The sequence below is a fragment of the Talpa occidentalis genome, unplaced genomic scaffold, assembly GCF_014898055.3.
Source record: "Talpa occidentalis isolate TD23 unplaced genomic scaffold, MPIMG_talOcc4v2.1 talOcc4.10, whole genome shotgun sequence".
Taxonomy (NCBI): domain Eukaryota; kingdom Metazoa; phylum Chordata; class Mammalia; order Eulipotyphla; family Talpidae; genus Talpa; species Talpa occidentalis.
The window spans coordinates 80,809,012-80,828,180 of NW_023600993.1; the positions used below are offsets into that span (position 1 = coordinate 80,809,012).

Consider the following 19,169-nt stretch of genomic DNA (forward strand, 5'->3'; position numbering starts at 1 on the left):
GATTCATGCTCCTACCAGTGTTGTTCAAAATTTTGAGACTATTCAGGAATGAGAAAAAGACCAATAAGGCTTGCTATCCTACCTCAGATAGCATCCACAGTGTCCAGTAATCCAAATCAAAAGTGCTAGATGGTGGTGTTCCTTCGATAAGAGCCTAAAGCTGGTGGCACACTAATTAATAAGTGATGGACCAGGACCTAACACAGTGACAGCTGGAGGTGATCCCGTTCAGGCATATGAGCTGATGTTTCAGTGGGCTTCAGATAGATTTGTCCCAACTCAGACCTTCGCAGACCTTCAAGACCTTGCGTCATACCTCTCACTCTGCTTCCAATATCACCTGCTGACTGGCACTGTGTGTTGAGTGTCTCTTCGGAGTTATACACGATGCTTGGTCGTTTGACACCACCTCTAAACCAGCTGTCTGCTATAGCTTTTGCTCAGTAACTTTAACACTGGTGCCTGGTCCTCTGGCACTGCTGCCTGTTGACCTGTGTCCAGCCATCTCTAAGCGCTGTCTGCTGCTTCTGATCCTCCAGCACCACCTCCTGGTACTATTGCCTCTGTACTGTCCAGTCTGGTGTCCAGCACTGTGCGGCTCTGTCTCTGGATAGGTGCTGCTGGTGCTGTGTTGCAATCTCTGCAGCGCCACCTGTGATCACCTCCAGTTGTCATTGTGTGTTGGCTCCTGGTCCATCACTTCCTGGTGTGCCACCAGCTCTGGGCTCTCATCAACACCATCTTGCACTTTTGATTTGGACTACTGGACACTGCGGACACTATCTGAGGTAGGATAACCTATCATTTGCGGCTTTAGAGACTCTCGTTTTTCCCAATTTTCCCTTTTCTAATAAATCCCTTTGTGGTTGCACCCATAGTCTGAATCTTGCCTTGTAGTTATAAGTGTATAGGTGAGGAACCAAGAACTGTGACATTTCTTGGATAGTTTCAAGCCTGGGAGCAAGGAGAATATCTTTAAAGGAGGGAGAAGGAGAAACATTTGACAATAGTCTACAAAATACATGGTCATTTAGTAAAATTGAAAAAATGTGATATTTAAAAAAATTTAAATATTTAAATTTAAATTTTAAAAAATGTGATATTATTCCAAAGGCAGTTTAATTCCTCTCTCTCTTCTTCCCTTTTTTGGCAAAAAATAGCTAAAATATGACATTTCTATTCCACTGTTCCATGTAAATCACTTTCCCCTGATGCCCATATTGGCTGATTTTTCTATTCACTGAATGCCTTGTTGGTTGATCTTGGTTCCAATTTTCTTCATGACCTATAAAATGGTCATTTCTAACTTCTTGGCAGCAGAAGCTCACAGCCTTGATCATGTTTCTTGTGGCCTACTCCTTGCCATGGCTAAGCACAGATCATATGTCCATCATCGGAAGTATACAAAATGTGGCTTAACCACGAAAGAGACTTCCAAGACAGAATCATAAATAGAGATGCTTTCGTTTAGAATGCCAAAATATCTGTACCATCTGTGAATACAGAATTTGCCAAAGAAAAATAAGTGGGAAACCTATGGTTTTCCTCTTGAACTTCCATATTTAAATGGACCCAAGGTTGAGGTTATTTAACCACAAAATACATTTGAAAAAATAGTGTTAATTATAGTTATGCTGGCTTTCCGTATACTGTTTTCTTCTGTGATTATAAAATAAATATTTCTGTAGTTTCTTTAAAATGACAAAAGGAGAATCTTAAAACATCTTCTGAGGAAAGAACAGTAATAGTTAATCATAAGAAGATCATTTACTATGTATATCCTCTATATCTCATCTTTTTTAGTGGTGAGAATGTCAGGGGTCTAACATTGTAATTAATAGCTTAATCTAACAGCTGAATATGAATAATCAAAAATTAATAGTCTTTTTAGATATGGTAGCTTGAAGAATCATTGGTTGGATTTAGTTAAGAAATACTTGAAGTAACCAGTGCCAGGAGAGGAAGGGACTTACAAGAGGAATAATTTCTACTTAGTTATTTCCCCAAAACTATTCAAATCTGACAAGTGAGATCATGGTTACCAAGCTTGGAGACACTTGAGTTCTTTAACTGTCAGGTATTTTGCTTGTTATTTAAAGTTAAAATATGTTGTATTTAAAATAAACAGGTGCACTTGTGATATTTTGAAATGTGAAGAGTAATGGATTTAAAAATATTTTATATTGCACATACAATTCCTGGCAGTGGAGAAAATGTCAAAAAGTATCATTTAGAAAATGATGGCTGGTTTTTGACTTCTAAATTAGAATAGCACATACACACGTGTAAAATACATACATAGTTCATTTCGCATACATTGAATTTAATTATTTAATTAGCTAAAATATAGATAATACAAAAGATATAAAACAAAAAGTTTTCTCTAGTTATTAATGATACTTGCTCTAACAAAAATCATTACATAATATGGTAATTCTTTCCCATATCATATTCTAATACAGTCAGTTCTTCTAGGTAAAATTTCTCGAAATACAATCAGCACATCAAGCTATCATCTTGCTTCTCTGCTCTCTCTTGGGCATATTTAGAACCCTGTGCAGGGATCTTCAGAACAACTTTATAGAAATTAACATACAGAATTCCTTGCAGTAGAGCACAGAAAAAATATACAAATAAGATGAGATGTTTAACAAAGAGATAGATATCATAAAAAAGAAGCAAACAAATTCTGGTGCTGAAGAAGAGAAAACTGCAAAAGCTAAAAAAATGGTATTCAGTAACAGAGTAGAACCATCAAAAGAAAGATTCTGTAAATTAGAAGACAGGAGATTTGTAATTAGAGGAGAATTAAAAAAAGAATCAAAAATAACAAAGAATGTATGTGATCTATGAATGCTAACAAAAGAAACAATTTTTAGAATCCTAGAAGAGAGGGAGAAGCGATTAGAAAGTTTATTTAAAGAAATAACAATGGACTATAGTGTAGGACTGGGGGTGCCTTGGTGGTGGGTGTGGTTTGGTAACATATCTGAAGAGGTATGTACCTAGACCTCTGAATCATATGATGTTGTGCACTATTACCTCAATTTAAATATATATATATGTAAATAAAATATAAAGATGACTGAAAACTTGCCAAATCTGGGGAAAGAATTGCAAATCCAAGTTCATGCAGTTCATACTTAAAAGTAGTGCCAGAACTTCTGTTTTATTCTTTTTATAGTTTCTACTTTTTTACTAGATTTCTCATTTAGTTCCTATATTATTGTTTCCTGAACTCTTTTAACTATTCTCTTGCATCTCATTGAATTTCTTTAAGCTTATTATTATTTCATTTCTTTGTTAGGCAATTTGTAGATCTCCATTTCCTCCTTGTGTGGTATCATGTTTGCCTGATTCTTCATGACTTCTGTAGCCTTGTGTTGGTGTCTGTGCATTGGATGGAGCAAACACCTTTTTAAGTCTTTACAGACTGATTTTAGCAGGTAAACATCTCTATTGGGTTCCTACGATGACTGTATTGCCTATTGGGTCACTAGTGAGCAGGGCTGAAGTCTGATCATCTGGCTGCTGCTGGGCCCTTATGGTTGTTGGGCCTGTTACAAGTGTGTACATGACTCCTGAATCCTGGACTCACAATAGGTCACTGGGAAGCTCCTTGGGTAGAAAAGATTGGCTCCAGATAGCATCTGAGAGAGCTCAGACCTAAGTAACAGCGATCTCTAAAGTGATCTGTGTATCTGTCTAGACAAAAATATCAGGGCCTATCCAGGGTCCACAGCTAGAATTGAGGTCTCAGTCCTCCTCTAGGGGCACTAGTGGATGTGCTTCCTTCTAGGCAGCTAGATGGGCAGGCCTGTCCCTGAATCAAGACTGCAAGTACTAAAGCCAGATCACAGGACTTCTCCAGGATTCACAGTTCGATAGACATTGGCAGGACTATCCCTGGATTTATGACTAAGATGGGTTGGAACCAGGGATAGGGATGCTTCAAATCCCACTGAGGCTGGCAGACATGTCTACATGAGCATAGTTGGACATTACTCCTCTGGGTTCCTGACAGGACTGTTCTCTGACTGTAGCTGTGACAGGTTGGAGCCAGGTTATAGGGCTGTTTCAAGATCTGTAGTCAGACTGAGTTCAATGGGCCTACCTCCAGGGGCATGGATGAATATAGCTCCCAGAGGGCCCCTAACTGGCCTAGAGTGTTTGTGGCCCACACTAACAGGAGCTGGAGTCAGGCTATGGGTCTGCTTCAAGACTCACAGGCTGGCTGAGGGGGGTGGGCATGCCTCAGGGGCTTGAATTGGTGTATCTCCTGCCTTGTCCCTGGGGTTGGGGTGGGTGCAGATTGAGATTAGTGATTAAGAAGAACTCATATTGGGTTGTGGATCTTATAAGTGTCTATAGTGGGACTGAGATTTGTGAACTTGCTACCTAGGACACCAGTAGGAATAACTCCTGCTGGTCCTCCTGGTCTATGGTAAAACCAACATAAAGTGGGGTTGTAGCCAAGCTAATAGGGGCATGAAACTGTTTCTGAAATCTTGAGTTCAGATCACAGTAAGCAAGTCAGTCACCTGAACTATGGCCTGCTTTCTCAAAATGGCCCTCCTTGGCCTTAGGATAACCCAGAGTTTCAAAATCTTCTACCTGGATCCAAAAACTCTCAAAAAGCACTTCTGTGCATGAATAGCTGCCACAATATTTTTGCTGAGGGGATATGTGAGAGGGAAACCTCCTATTCTGCCATATTATTAATGTCACTTCCCAGTTTTCCATTTCACAATATAACCATTTAGTTGCGAGTATACTAGGAAATAAAAGTATTAAGCATCCCTGATAGCAAGATGATCAAGCAGTGTTATGCTGATCAAAGAGACATGTGCTGCAAATTTTGTAGTCACAGAAGATTTTGACCTCTGAAAGTCACTAATGGACCCTGTTTCCTTTTTAAAAAAGGAATCTCTTTAAGTGTCCTCCAGCAAAATTAAGTCTGTCCAAGTACACAAGTGAAGGAAGCCTCCAGTGATTTTTCCATTATCTTAGTTGGAGTTTTTTACTGACACAAAGTGACTTTTTCCCCAGCACCAAAAGTTCCAGCTTAATCAAATATTAGACTATTGTTTTCATTATTGAACTATTAGCACAACAGAAAAGTATTCATTTGAAAAACAACTTAATAAAACATTGGGAGGTGAAATTGTGAAGGAAAGAGGAGAGGGCAGATCTACTGCAAGAGAGGGAAGAAATGGCAGGTAGTGTCTGCCATTGATCTAACCCAGTTGGAAGCCCAAGAATGAGGAAGCACTGATTGTAAAACCTGCAGCTCAGCTGACACAGTTCATCAGAGGGGTGTGTAGAATGGATTTTGGGGTACATCATATCAGAACACCATTGCCATTTTCTTTACTCAGTTTACCACTCAAAGGCTAATAATCTCTTCTGGAACACCTCACAGATGCAACCAGAAATAATGTTTTAGCTCTCCGGGCATCTCTTATCCCAGATGAGTTGACATAAAATTAACCACCACAATATGTGAAGTGTTTGCTACCTTCTTATTAAAATTGATGTGTCACCTTCATAGAATAATACCAAAAGTATATTCAAAATACCCAGATACTTAAAAGTGGAATTTAAAAGACTATACATGAAAGTATCTCCTTTTTTGTACTTTATGTTTAGTCTTAATCATTTTTAGCAAGTAGACATTTTTGGCAATCATATTGAAATATTTTTAAACACCCTTGAAATTCTATTTTAACATTAAAACTTTTTTTTACATTTTATTTTATTTTCATTTTCTAGCAAGTTTATTCTGAAATGGATACCTAGTGTCATAACCTTATCTTAATTATCTTCACTTCTCTTGAGATATTGGGAATGCTCTATTCGTGGCTCTTTCACCTTTACTTTAGGTTTTTTTTTTTTGTAATATATGTTTAAAATTCTTGTATCCATTTATCACTCATTTAGCAAGAATTTGTGCACCAATTATGTGTCACGCACCATTCTTGTTTCTAAATCTGCCATTTCTAAATCACTTTTACCCTCTCCCCCCCTTTGGTGTTCTAAATGTGCCAAATTAGTCATCACCTTTTATCTATCCATTTATTCAACAAATACATTTTAATATTCACTGTGTAACATGCACCATTTTAGGTTCTGGGCACACAGAAGCGGGAGAACCAGTGTAAAACCCCTGTTCTCATGGAGGTCACATACCAACAGGTAGAGAAAGACAATAAGTGTAAATAAATAATGAAATACAGAGCATGTCAGAATGGAATGATGCAGGGGAGGAGACTCAGAGTTGGGGGTAGGGCAAGATTCATATAAAAGAATATGTCAAAAAAGGCCTGTCTGAAATTGTAACTTGAACAAAAATTTGAAGTAAGTGAGAGCGTAAAGCATTAGAGAAAGGAAACCTCTTCAGATGCTTGTAGTTTTGAGCTATCTGAAATAATTCCAAATTTGTCATATAATAAGAATTTCATTTTAATTATCTGAATACTGACTAACCAGAAGAGGATTGTTTGGAATAACAAAAATCTTGAAATACAAAAGAAAAAAATCTCTGAAATCTGATTTTTCAAAGAAGGCATATTTCATCATAAAGGAATCCAGAGACCTAAATTAATAGAAAGCACGAGTCCAAGAAAGATATCCTTTCCCGGAGGCAACAACTGTGACCTTAACAGAACTTTAAAATCTTTGAGACTCATGATAAAGCAAAAGACACTAAGTTAAATGTTGATGTATTGTCACTGAAAATAGGTGGAAAAAGTTGAAAAAATAATAGGCTCTTTATAACGCTTCTGCAATTTATGACCAAGGGAAGGTAACTCATCTTTATGACATCTCTCTTTAATAGATTATTAAGAAAAAATTGCCTTCAATAGCTAAAAGTCCAGATGGGCTTCTGTTAAACTCCCCTACCTACCATACATTTGTTGCTCTAGATGGTTTCCTGTCAAACAACTGTAAATTAGCAGCTTGATGTTCTAAGTCTGGGTTAAGTGGTCTGTTTCAGACCAGGAAGAATTTATAGCATGAAATAGAAATGCTTCAGTAATCACAAAACTATTCCATTATCTGAAGTTGATTTTACATTAACACTTGGCCTGTCCTATTGCTCATCATGTCCTTGTAATCAGGAGGAAATGTGTTCTTTATCGCAGAAAAGCATGGGGAACTCTGTAATCTTTTTCAAGAAAAGAATCTTGTCATAGGGTAGGGAAGGAGGTTAAGAAAACAATAGATGTGTAAATGTCATTGGAGGTATACATCTGTAAACCATTCCCTTCTGAAATGTTGGAATGATTGCAATATAAATACTGCTCCATCACATGTTTTCCTTTTGTCTCGTTCTTCTGTTGTCTGGAGTCTCGTGAGATGAAATGCACACCCTGAAACAGCATCCTCTATGAACCACAGTGGGAGGATATTACACTATTCTGTGGCCCCACTTGCTCTATTTTTGCCCCTGGTATTTTCTTCTGCAGGTGCCAGGTCTGGTTTGAGGATGGAGCTCAAAGTTAAAACCAAATCAATTGCATACACAGGTGGTTAGACTAGAATGTGTTTGAATCTAAAAACCAGAAAAATGCTTTATATTAGAGTGCTTCCAGAAAGTAGTAGGAAAAATCTTCAGGGTGAAATGATGCCAGTATAAACTGCTGTGGGCTGCTTCAAACGCAATTGACCCTTTCTCTGCTCACACTCCTTTTACCCATTTATTTTGCTGTTCAGGTTTAGCACAAAGCAGAGAAAGTGGAATATTTTGAGTACAAAGAAGGATTAGTTAAGCTGTCTAGGCATGACAGTTCAAAATGGCAAAGATTAGTTTCATGTTCACGTTTAAAATATTACATACGTACACACATATGTAAACAGTGCGAGGGTTCATCCTATGCCCAAGCGCCTCTATGGGCGAGGCAGTTTCTTTGAACCAGTGAGTTTAAGAGAGTTGGAAGGGATAGAGCCTATGGCATACTCAAAAGCCCAGACTTTCCCACCATACATCAGTGACTACAAGTTGGTTGCTAGCTCTGTGAGACTGTGAACCCAGTGTTGCCAGGCCTTTTACAATAGAAACCTGATATCTACTTCTGTATGTTGTGTATGTGTATAAATTTCTGTGATCTTATTGCTTAATTTGACTCTCAGCCAGACTTAAATCATATACCTATCAATTATTTGAAAACTTTTTTTATGTCTCAATGCCAGCCCTGATTAAGAGTTTAATGGACAGGTTCATCATTGCAGTTAATTTAGCACATTAATGAACTGGATTTTTTTGTTTCTTTGTAAAACTCCTGGTAGTTGTCTATCTAAAGAGAAGAACTATTTCTTTTAATAGATTAAACTGATGTTCATGTTAGCATTTATAATTAATTGCTTATTTGTGGAAAAGTTTTTAAATAATAATTTTCTTGAACCCTTGGTATCCTTAACCTCAGAAACTTTTGTACTGAACATAAAATGAAATTTTCATGGGTCTTAATGTGGTAATTCAAGGTACAGTTTACTAACACATAAATTTATAATTATTTGTGTTTTTCTTGGTAGATGATGGTAACTATGCTTTCTATGCAGAAGGACCTGGCCATGTAACTACCAAGGACTTACTGGGTGACTAGGACAATCTTCTCAGAGCAAAGGGAATCCTGGTTCAGAAGAGAACAGTGATAAACTTGTGCATGGAACTGAGCACTAGATAGACCTACCAGACAGAGGTCCCAGAACACGGGCTGGGCGGACATTGGGACTGTGTTCAGGAGACTGATATATCTTAATGGTATCACAGCTCAAACAGTCTAGAGGTATAGATTCAAGGACCTGATGAATTCCATTTCTCACTTCTCTCCAATTTATTGTATTAGCTAGCTCATTCACTCAACTTTAAATAGAAGAAATTCTGCATTACAGCATTACTTTTTTTTTTTTTGGACTTGTATTGCTAATTTTTTTTCCTTTTTATTTTATATATTTTACATCATTTTTCATTTTTGCACAATGTATGCATTTTCATCTTAGTTATATTCCCCATGCAATTCCCACCCCCCCTTATTTTGACTCTAATCCCTCCCCCTTTTCCTCCACCCCATAGTATGTCTCTAGTTTATAGTTGCTTGTTGATTTTGATTTTTACTTTATTATAATTAGACCTGGAGTGCCCTGACACATTTACTTAGATCATTACCAAATTTGATTTAAAAGAGGTTATTTTGAATTATGTAAGGAGTTGGAGTAAGGAATTATTTAATTGTAAAGTTCAAGGTCAATGTAAAGATTTTATTGTTACTTGAAAGGCACTTGCCATTACCTAGAGAGGATTTTCAACCTCTATATTCAGCCTTGTGAACAAAAATCAATGCAGCCCCTTCTTACTCCAGCAGCACCTGAAAATATATTGGCAATTCTTTATTTTGGGGAATGTTTCCTGACATCCATTAAAAGGTCACCAAGAATATGTGTGTGAATGGAAAAAATAATCGGCACATATGGAGTCTGGAAAAGATAACTAGCAGAAAATCAAGACTATTTTCCATTTGGAAAGATCAACTTCTGCCATCAAATAGAGTTGGTCACATACTTCTGGTTGGTTCCTGCTGACTTGTCTTTGTTTATGTTTAAGGGAATATGGGAAGAGTTACCAAATTTGCTAGAATACCACTGGGTGTAGGCCTCAGATTTCTGTTATCTATAAATATTTATCAAGCTTATACCATATGTAAAGCTCAGTGGAGAATGTGGTTATAGTATGAGACACTGATGGTGCGTTGGAAGCTCTGAAACTCTGGAAACATGCACCAAGTTTACTAATGATAAGATAGCTAAAAGTGCTTTGACAATTGTAAAGTCATAAGTATTGCAAGAGACCCTGTGGGCTTCGTGATGGAGATAAAGGTGTTTGGAGATGACTGGGGGGAGAATGTGGTGACTCTTTTGGGATGGTGGACAAAATGAACAAAACTCAGATTGCACAGCAACCTGGTGTACCTCTCTGTGAGACAGCTACATGCCCTATATGGCCTCAACAACAACTACAGGTGCTCTCTCTCTCTCTCCTGGGGCCACTCCTGTACACTGGGAATCATTGTAATCCTTGGCTACTTTAAAGACAATCTCCTTTTTATGAAAATATTTGTCTTTACAAAATCATGCTAAAATGACTACCAAAGGGATGCTTAAAATGGAAAAGAATTCATGGGTATCACTGAAAATCTTGTTTGTGTTTAAGAGAAATGTGAATGTGAGTGTGTGTGTGTATGTGTGTGTGTGAGTGAGGAAGGGAAGGAGAAAAATTTTACAGCTTCAAAATCGAACTTGCTACCATTTTTCTTACTTAGTACTCCTTTCATATTCTAGCTGTGGGCACATAAATTTTAGCTGTTTCTGGAGATTGTCTAATGCAAATAAGGATGGGTTCCAATACATATTTCCTTATTAGGGGTGTAACCTTGGACAAGCTACTTAACCTCTCTCTTGGATTCCTGTGAAAGAATGACTAGAAAATCTTAATTGATTGCATACAAATGTGCTCATTAGAGAAAAGAGTTAATTGGTGGTTGTCAGTGAAAACAGAAAAGTAAAAGAATCATGAAAGAAAGAGGAGAGAGGTGAAAGGAAATAATTTCAGACAGTAACACTATATCTTGAAATTGTTTTTTTGGTTATCATAGTACATTTTTTGACAAGTAACAGAGCAGCCGCTGTGGTCAAGGGTGGTTGGCCTTAAGCAGGTTGGCTAGGAAAGCACTGATATCCATAATTTTGGTCGATGTATTCTTCATCTGTACAGCACTCCAGAATCACCCTTAAGGGTTAAGTAGTACATCTTGCACTATTTTTTGTGTATTCTTCTGTTAGTACTTCTGCTTAGTTAGCAAAGACCGACGTCATGTTTTGTATTGTGATTCCTTATTCATGTTACTCACTTAGTAAAGTTAGTAATACCATGTTATGGGGTTTTATGAGGGTTAAATGAGATACTTGCATAAAATGTCTTCAAAATGGTACATAGCTCAAATAAGCAGTTGGTAAATGTATTTTGTCCTCATCAAGATCATAATCATCATTACTACTGTTGAAGGGTCCTGATGTAGAGAGCACAGAGGAATTGCTCCAATTTTCCAAACCTTAGAAATATTCTGCAATAGTGCCCACCCCATTCACTAAGAGAATTTAAGCTTGTGACTATAGCATCCTTCTAGGAAAGCCTAAACATTAGGAAGAAAATGCCCAGTTCCTCAAACATCTTTAATAAGAGCACCCTTTGCTCAAGCAGCACATCTCAAATAATCAAAATCTCCTGGTCTGTAAGATGAATTATTCATGGATCTAGCTCCAACTTCCATTTTTTTCTTTCTACTCTGTAATATCATGAGATGTTTATAAAAACATTTCAAAGACAGGTCTCAAGGAGAACAAACTACACACAGCATCCAAGAAACCTGAAGCAGAATCCCCAAACCATTCATTGCACAATAAAATTCCATTATGTGAGCAAGAAGCACCAACATTTTCTCATCCTTCACCCCAAAATGAGATGAGTAGCACCTGCCAACACTATTGCTAACTTCTCTGGTAGAAATCTTTGACCACATCACTGGAGAATACAGCTGACCTTAGAGCGTCATTTATTTTCCTTTGTTGCCACTTGTTTAATAAGAGTCAGTGGAAAAGAAATGTCAAAATAGGTTTTAAAAACTTATAAATAAATTGTCCCCTTTTAATCCCTTGTTTGTACATTGTTGCATTGTTTTGTTTTCAAGTTCTAGCTTTGTTTGAACTCCTCTTGGAAAAGTCATTGCTTTTGTCCTGGAAGAGTCAATGGAAGAGTCAGTTTGCCAGATTTGCTTTATTCTTTTTTCTCACTTGTGTTTCTTTTTCTTTCCTCCCTCTCACCCCCACGTTCATAGTAAATTGATTCTGGAAATAAACACCTAAAAAAAATTCCTGTTAGGACATTACTATTTATGAGATGCCTTTTCTTCCTTGAACACAATTCAAGATTCTATTTATATTGCTGGTTACCCTGGAACTATGCTTCTTCTTTCTTTTCTTTTTTTAATTGAGGTAACATGATTTACAATATTGTTTGTGTTTTAGAGGTATAGGATCTCCCTCTTTAGGTGTTGTTACTATACCATGCCCGCCACCAAAGCACCCATAGTCATACACCATAGTTAATTCTTCTGGAGAAATGCCATATAAAGGGACATTTGTTTGATCTTTAATGCTGCTTATCTGGCAGATCTCTGACAATGCAGGAGAGAAAGTAGCTCATTGAAATGGGGTCCTATTCCCTCAGTATTGGGTAGTAGGAGAGAGCATTGATTCAATTCCAGAGTCATGGAGAATAAAGTTAGCACTTCATGGTTAGCAGGCACTGAGCACTGACTACCTACCAGGTCAAACGTAAGAGTTATATATATATATATATATATACATTAACTTGTTGAAAAATCATCCCGTTTTACAGATCAGAAATTTTATACCTAGAGAGTTTAAATACCTTCCCAAGAAGCAAATCTTTAAGTTTGTATTTCTGTGTTCTTGATTATATCACCTACGTATATTCTTTTTGTTTTTTAAGGTACTAGTGCTTGGAGGGTAACACCATCTGAGTATATTTTCATTACCTACCAAATTCTGGGTATTCTGTCATGTTGAGTCTCTTATTAAGAAACTTCTGAGACATGAAATAAAGCTGAGAAGGTGAATTTTGTTTTTAAGTACTCACAGGAGAATTTGATAATGCTGATCACTTTTCCTTTGTCTTCAATAAGGATGCAGTAAGTGCTTATGCACTAACTCATTTCCACAGTTATCTCACCAGTTTAGAAAATTATTCTTTCCCAAGCATTTAATCCATTCTGGATTTTTATTCTGGATCCATTAGTAATTACTTCACTGACTTCTTTCCAGTACCTATTACTATCTTTTTTTTTTTTTTAAGATTTATTTTTATTTATTTATACAAGCATTGGGTACAGTCAGAAGCGCGGGAGGGCGAGAGAATTCACCAGAGCCAGAGTGGGGAGCAGAGCAGGCAGAAGGACCGAAGTACACTGCTGAGGGGAGCAGCGGGCGGCAGGAGAGGTCTGCGTGCCATGTGGGACCCTCCTCCGGTGGCCGGGGAGCAGCCGGGGATCGAACCGGCGCTGCAGAGGCTGCAGGCAGCTTCGCAACCCAGCGCTCAACCGCTGTGCCACCAGGGAGGCCCCCCCTATTACTATCTTAAAAAAAATCATAGTATTATCAGAGCACCAGTCTATCAAAAGGGAACCCTATATTGCCTTTACTTTCTAAGGTTTTGAACCTTAGGCAAGTCACAGGGGCCCAGTTTGTATACCTGTTGATGAGACATAGTGCCAGTTTACTAAGCTGTAGTCCCGAGATGATTTTGAGAATTAAAGTTCTATACTGTGTGCGCTGGGAAAAAGTGCAAAGAACTTTCCAGCACAGTAACTTTACTCCATTGAGGAATCCGTCTGCAACCCTTTGACAGTTTCACTCTTCTAAGGTCATGTGTTCAGAATGGAACCATTAAAGACAGCAAGATTCATTTGCCCGTAAGGGCATATTTACAACATTCAAATTTTTCTAAAGAAGTCCAACCTTATACCTAAATCCAAGATCAATGTGTTAAATTTATGAAGTTTCTTGCTTGGTTATTTTGTGAAAAATAACATGGCTATAGTTGGAACAACATCTGCAAGTGGGAAAAACTTCTTTATAGTCAATAATTTTTTGATTTATGGATACAGCAGACATAAATCTAGACATTACAAGTTCAGCAGTATGTTCACATAACTTAGGCATACCTTACATTGTTCTCTGTGGGTGCTGAATGCCAGCTTTAGACCTTCATTGTTCCAGATGAGCTTAGCAGATGATTGATGTCTGACCTGAATTTTTGCCCCCTCATGATTGAAGGCAGACACATCAATGTGTGTTGTTGCACAAGCCATGCAGCAAAATGCCCTTATAAATACCAAGTCATAAAATGTACTGCAAAAGAAATAGATTTATATAAGTACTTTTTCCCCCATGATTTGTAGAACATCATATTATCCTGATTAATGTTTTAGATATAACTGGCATCATGCTAAAAAAAATTTCAAATGGCCTCTTGCCTTTATATAACATGCCAAATTACTGAAGAGAGTAGGGCCCAGCATTTAAAAGGGTATTTGTATGTATTGCCATCACTGCACTGTGTTTCAAGAAATAAAAGTGTCCTGAGTCAATAAGGGTGAATAAATTAGTTCTGCAGCTCTCTAACTGGACTGAGGCAACTTATTCCCCAAATGGACCACTCCCAGCTCCCTGCTGTGGATCAGTCTCTTAACCTTCAGTTCCAGATGCAGAGAGAACTTCTTTACTGGGCAGTTTGCCAATACCCTAAATTAAACATGCAAAAAACAGCACTGTTGTTTCTTCTGTCTCCACTGCCAAACATAAACAAGGATGGGAATCCAGCAAGTGTCAGGTGCTAGGTCCTGGTGCGTATTATAGTGTGTGCCAGGTGTAATAGAAGGAAATGTGTTGGGGTCAGATGTACTAAGTTTGAATTTCCCTGACACTTACAGTGTGGCCAGGTTCCCCATCCCGGCCAGTGCTATTCCTCCTACTCCTTAGTCAAAAGTGGCAGCTAATGTTATTATTGTCAGGAGGCTTAAAATCTAGAGGGAGACACAAAACACACACGGACAACCCTAACACAAGGTTATAATAGATACACAAATAGCTAGAGCAAGTCAGAGACAATACCGTGGCTTCCTCTGTCAGAATGGGATTAGATTAAGGAGAACTTTACTGAGATGAGTGTTTAGCTGAAGTGAGAACGTTTAGGGTGTTTACAGTATATCTTCAAAGTTAAGGTCAAACACAATACAAAATGTGAAATCACAAAAGTCCTTAGGAACTTTAATTTGACATTTGGTTGAGGAACTGGTGAGAATGTGGCTGAACATGATGGACTTGATTTTTTTTCTCCTGATACTTAGAATCTGTTTCATTGCATCATATTGACAGCCTCCAATACAAGGGTCAAGGTTTTAAAATGATGCATTAGGGAGAATGTGGTAAAAAAAGTGTGATGTAGATTTATGATTTCAAAGTAACAAAATTCATTTCTCTGACTTGCCAGTTCTATTTAAATAAATAGTAGGAAATCCTCAGAAGATTTACACTTAGGTGGAAGAAATTATCTCTTTATAGATGCTGAAGTTGTAGAGCAAAGCATCCATTTCTCTTTATTCTGAAGGAACACTATGAAAATTGTGAAATTTGATATACTGGCTTAGCATAATTTGAAATCTTATTAGGGGATAATCATACTTCCCTGGATTAAATATCAGTCCTTGCTGTCAGAAGAATAAATTCTATTTTTGGATTTTTAATTTAAGCAGAGCTGGTTATCTAGGCTGAGTATGTCTTTCAAGTTCAAGTGGTTCCATATTATGACTTGACCTTTTGGGATAGAAAATAATGAAGAACCTGCATGCACCAGGCTACACCCAGTTCTGCAAAATACTTTACAAAGAAGAATGACTGCAAGGCATATTCTGGGGTACTGGATGTATGTGATAAGGAATGGGTGGAGTGTGCAATCTTTCTGATCATACTCTCACAGACAGAAAGATGCTACTTTGCCAGACTGAAGTAAGGTGTGGAACAGGAGAGTGATATGTATTTTTAGAGTTGTTCTCTCATTTTTTTGTGTGTGTATTTAATACCTTATGTTTAACAAAGGGCATTTTCAGTCTGATGACTTCATTCAATTCCAAAGAGACTTGAATTCCTCTTAATTCTTCCCTTAAATGATGCCTAAATTTCTCCCTCCTAAGTTAGTCTGTTTTTTTTTTCTTTTGAATTTCCAACTTTTGAGTAGCTTAGCTATAAGAATAATTTTTATGTCAAGAGTGTTTCACATCCTAGTTCTCAGAGACTATCTTCCTAAAGTATGTTAGTAAATACTGGGGTAAAAGACAAAGTAATGAGAGATATTTTCATCTTCTAAATAAATCTTATCTTTTCAAATGAAAGAAATAAAAGACACAGTACTTTAAAGATGTTTCTTCTCACATAGATTGTCTCTGAGTTGGAGGAATCAGTTTTATCTTCTGTCAGTTTTATTAGGTAAAAAGGAAGACATCGCAAAGGCAAGCAGAAAGAAAATCCTGACAATCTTGTGTTTCCTTGTTTTATTTTGGACCAGAGCAGCTTAAGTAAGATGTATATTTACTTACTGACTGGTCAGACAGCCCATGACAGAACATAAAGGGATTGAGCAAGATTTTCTTTGAAAGGAAACAGTCTCATTGGGATATAAATAAACCTCTTTAAGAAAGCAAAGAAGGCTCAAAGAAGGCAGTTTAAGAAATGATCTGGAACCTTTAGGGTGGAGAGTGGGCAAATACTTCACATGGGAGGGGAAGTTCAAACAGTATATCCACAAGTTGAGTGGATTTCAAAAGTCCATCTATGGACCCAAGTCTGTAGGACTGTTTCCCCCTTAGGGAAATTAAGTGGAAAAAAGTAGTGATCTTTCTTAATATAAAATTTCTTTCAGTTTAAGCACTTTCCTTTATTCTGATAATATTATATGGGTTAACATACACCTTTTTAGAAAATGGATTTGATAGTTAATGGGGTATGTGTTTGTGTTTTTGTGTTTTCATAGCCTTAGTTGACCAACCGATCTCTCTCTTTCTCTCTCTCTCTCATACTCTCTCTCTCTCTCTCTCTCTCTCTCACACACACACACACACACACACACACACACACACAAAATTTCAAAAATATCAGTACATGAAATAAAAAATTAGAGAAAACTGCACGTATTACCTAGTGATAAAATATGCTAAAGATTTAGAGGCCATATTTTCTTTTTTTTAATTTGTCACTTAGACCAGCCCTTTGAAAAATTTTTAACATATAAATAATTCCTTTTTTCACCTATGTTTTGGAAATAGTTCAACTGATGAAGCAGAACTGGAATGATGTTCATATTTCACAACTATGGAATTAAGAAACCACACTCAGGAGAAATTCTAATGATTTTGAGGTTTTGTTGTTGTTATAAAAATAAAGAAAAAAACAATTGAGTATCATGAAAATGCTGTCAAATGCTGCCTATTTCTACTTTTGTTATAAGTAACAATAGCTACAATAATTGTTTAAAATTACCCTTTGTTTAAAAAACAGGAGAGATCTCAAAGTCCTTGTCTCAGCGCTCACCCCAACTTCAGAGAAGAGCAGAGGAGGCATGTAGCTTTCCTGAGGGGGTGGGTTTCTAGATTGAGAGAGTAGAAGACACTTTCCCCAAGTCAGAGCAGGATCAGAGTTCAGGGTCAGGTCAAATGTGTGTCACTCCTGCCCCTTTTCCCACCACCATTAGGTAATTCCATCATTTAACAAAATCCAACCTGGGTGAATCTATGGAAATCATTTTAATCTATGCTTTAATGAAATCCTTAAGATTTCTTTTTGATTTCTGTCAACTTCTTACTATTAATTTTCTCATAGAAGTTAACAGAAAATTTAGTTTGTTTTTTTAAGAATGAACAAGATAATTTCTTTCATTTTAAACTTTCCCTTCAAAATGTGGTATGTTACAGTATCAGAGGCTTTAGAATGCTGCAGCTGTGGATTGTGATCGCAGCTCTGGAACTTATTTATCACCTTGGATAAAGTACCTAACTTCTCTGAACCTTACTTCTGCCATTTTTTGAATTTTAAACTAATTACATAAAATACCTAGCTTAGCAATACATCTATAATAGGTGCTCAGTATAGGTAGTTCCCAGCCTCCTCTTCCCTGTCTTCTTCCCCCTTATTTATGCTAGTATTAAAATAAGGCAGCCTCAGAAGTGCAGATTGGGATGGATAAAAGAGGAGGAAGAGAAACAAATCAAATGTTTCTTTTTTTAAATTAAGTAAAAAGTAATAGAGAAAACAACCACATGCAGTAGAGAAAAGTGAACATAAAAAATAACATAGGAAAGGCGAGAAATCCAACACCAAAATCAAGGATTAGTTTGTAAACTCAGGCTTTGATACTCTCAGAAATTCTGATAAAATTGGCATACTATGGAAATGGTTTCTTTTCCTCTCTAATTTTAAATCTTCTCTCTTATGACAGATCATTTCTAGCCCCCAGACACTATTATTTTATATTCTGGTTCTTTTATACCACCTTCTTCCTTTGCATATATACTGTTCTCATTTTTCTTGCTTTAAGAAAAATATGACTATTGATGGTGGCAACTTTGAGTTGACTGCACCAGTAATTTCAAACAAATTTTTTCTGCTATGACAGTTTATTTAAAATCTGTAAACATTTATTTTGGGGAAAAAATCCTACAGAAAGTTTGTAAAAGTGATAAAATGTACTGGTATACCTCAAATTTTAGATTTCTACCACTCTCTAAGAATCCATTTTTCATGTTAACCATATTCAGTGGACCATGATCATGCATAAACTTTTATATTTTTGTTCATTTGAGTGCTTCTTGCAAGAGATTTGGAAACAGAGCAAAACACTCCATCCCTTACTGCCATTTCCCATCTCTGAGGACCTGTGGGTACTCAGACAAAAAACATAGGAAAACCTCATTTAAGTAATTCATACTAAAGTGTGAATGAAGTCTAACACATCTGAGGGTGTATTTGTACTTATTTAGATGAGATTGTCACCCACTTACTTTAATCTGTAATTTGAAATACTATGATCCTTATCTTACAGTCCAGTATGTGTTCTGGGCATTGTTGCCATGATGTATGCATTTCATCTATACACTAATGTACCCTCTATTCCTAACTTATCCTTGAAAGTGGCTCCTTGATCTGCATGCAGCAAAATGGGGCACGGACACTGAAAATCAGAATGTTTAAACCAGGAAATCCATTTTCTGTTTGGTTCTTGCATCTATTTAGGTAACATAGTCATACTCTTTGAGATAAATTATGGTTTGAGGAGATTAGCAAATATTTGCAGCCACAAATCACTAATCTAAGTATGAGGAGGGCTCCATATGTTGCATAAAGCAACCAAGTTTGTGTTCCTTTTCCCCACATGCATTTTGGTTAAATGTGAATCAGACGTTAGGCTTCCTTTTAGACATGCTGACATGGGCCTCCCAGCACAGCTGCAGGCTTCTAAAGAAGCTGCACTGAAGAGTTATCCT

General features: G+C 37.0%; 1 long non-coding RNA gene across 1 annotated transcript in view; it reads left to right on the forward strand.

The window, feature by feature from the left end:
* Positions 1 to 8,889, forward strand: part of LOC129145988 (uncharacterized) — a 60,430-nt gene extending 51,541 nt beyond the window's left edge. Inside the window, exon 3 of the long non-coding RNA XR_008552265.1 lies at positions 8,536 to 8,889. This is a non-coding gene — a long non-coding RNA (uncharacterized LOC129145988). The remainder of the gene's footprint in view (positions 1 to 8,535) is intronic.
* Positions 8,890 to 19,169: the final 10,280 nt, after the last annotated feature.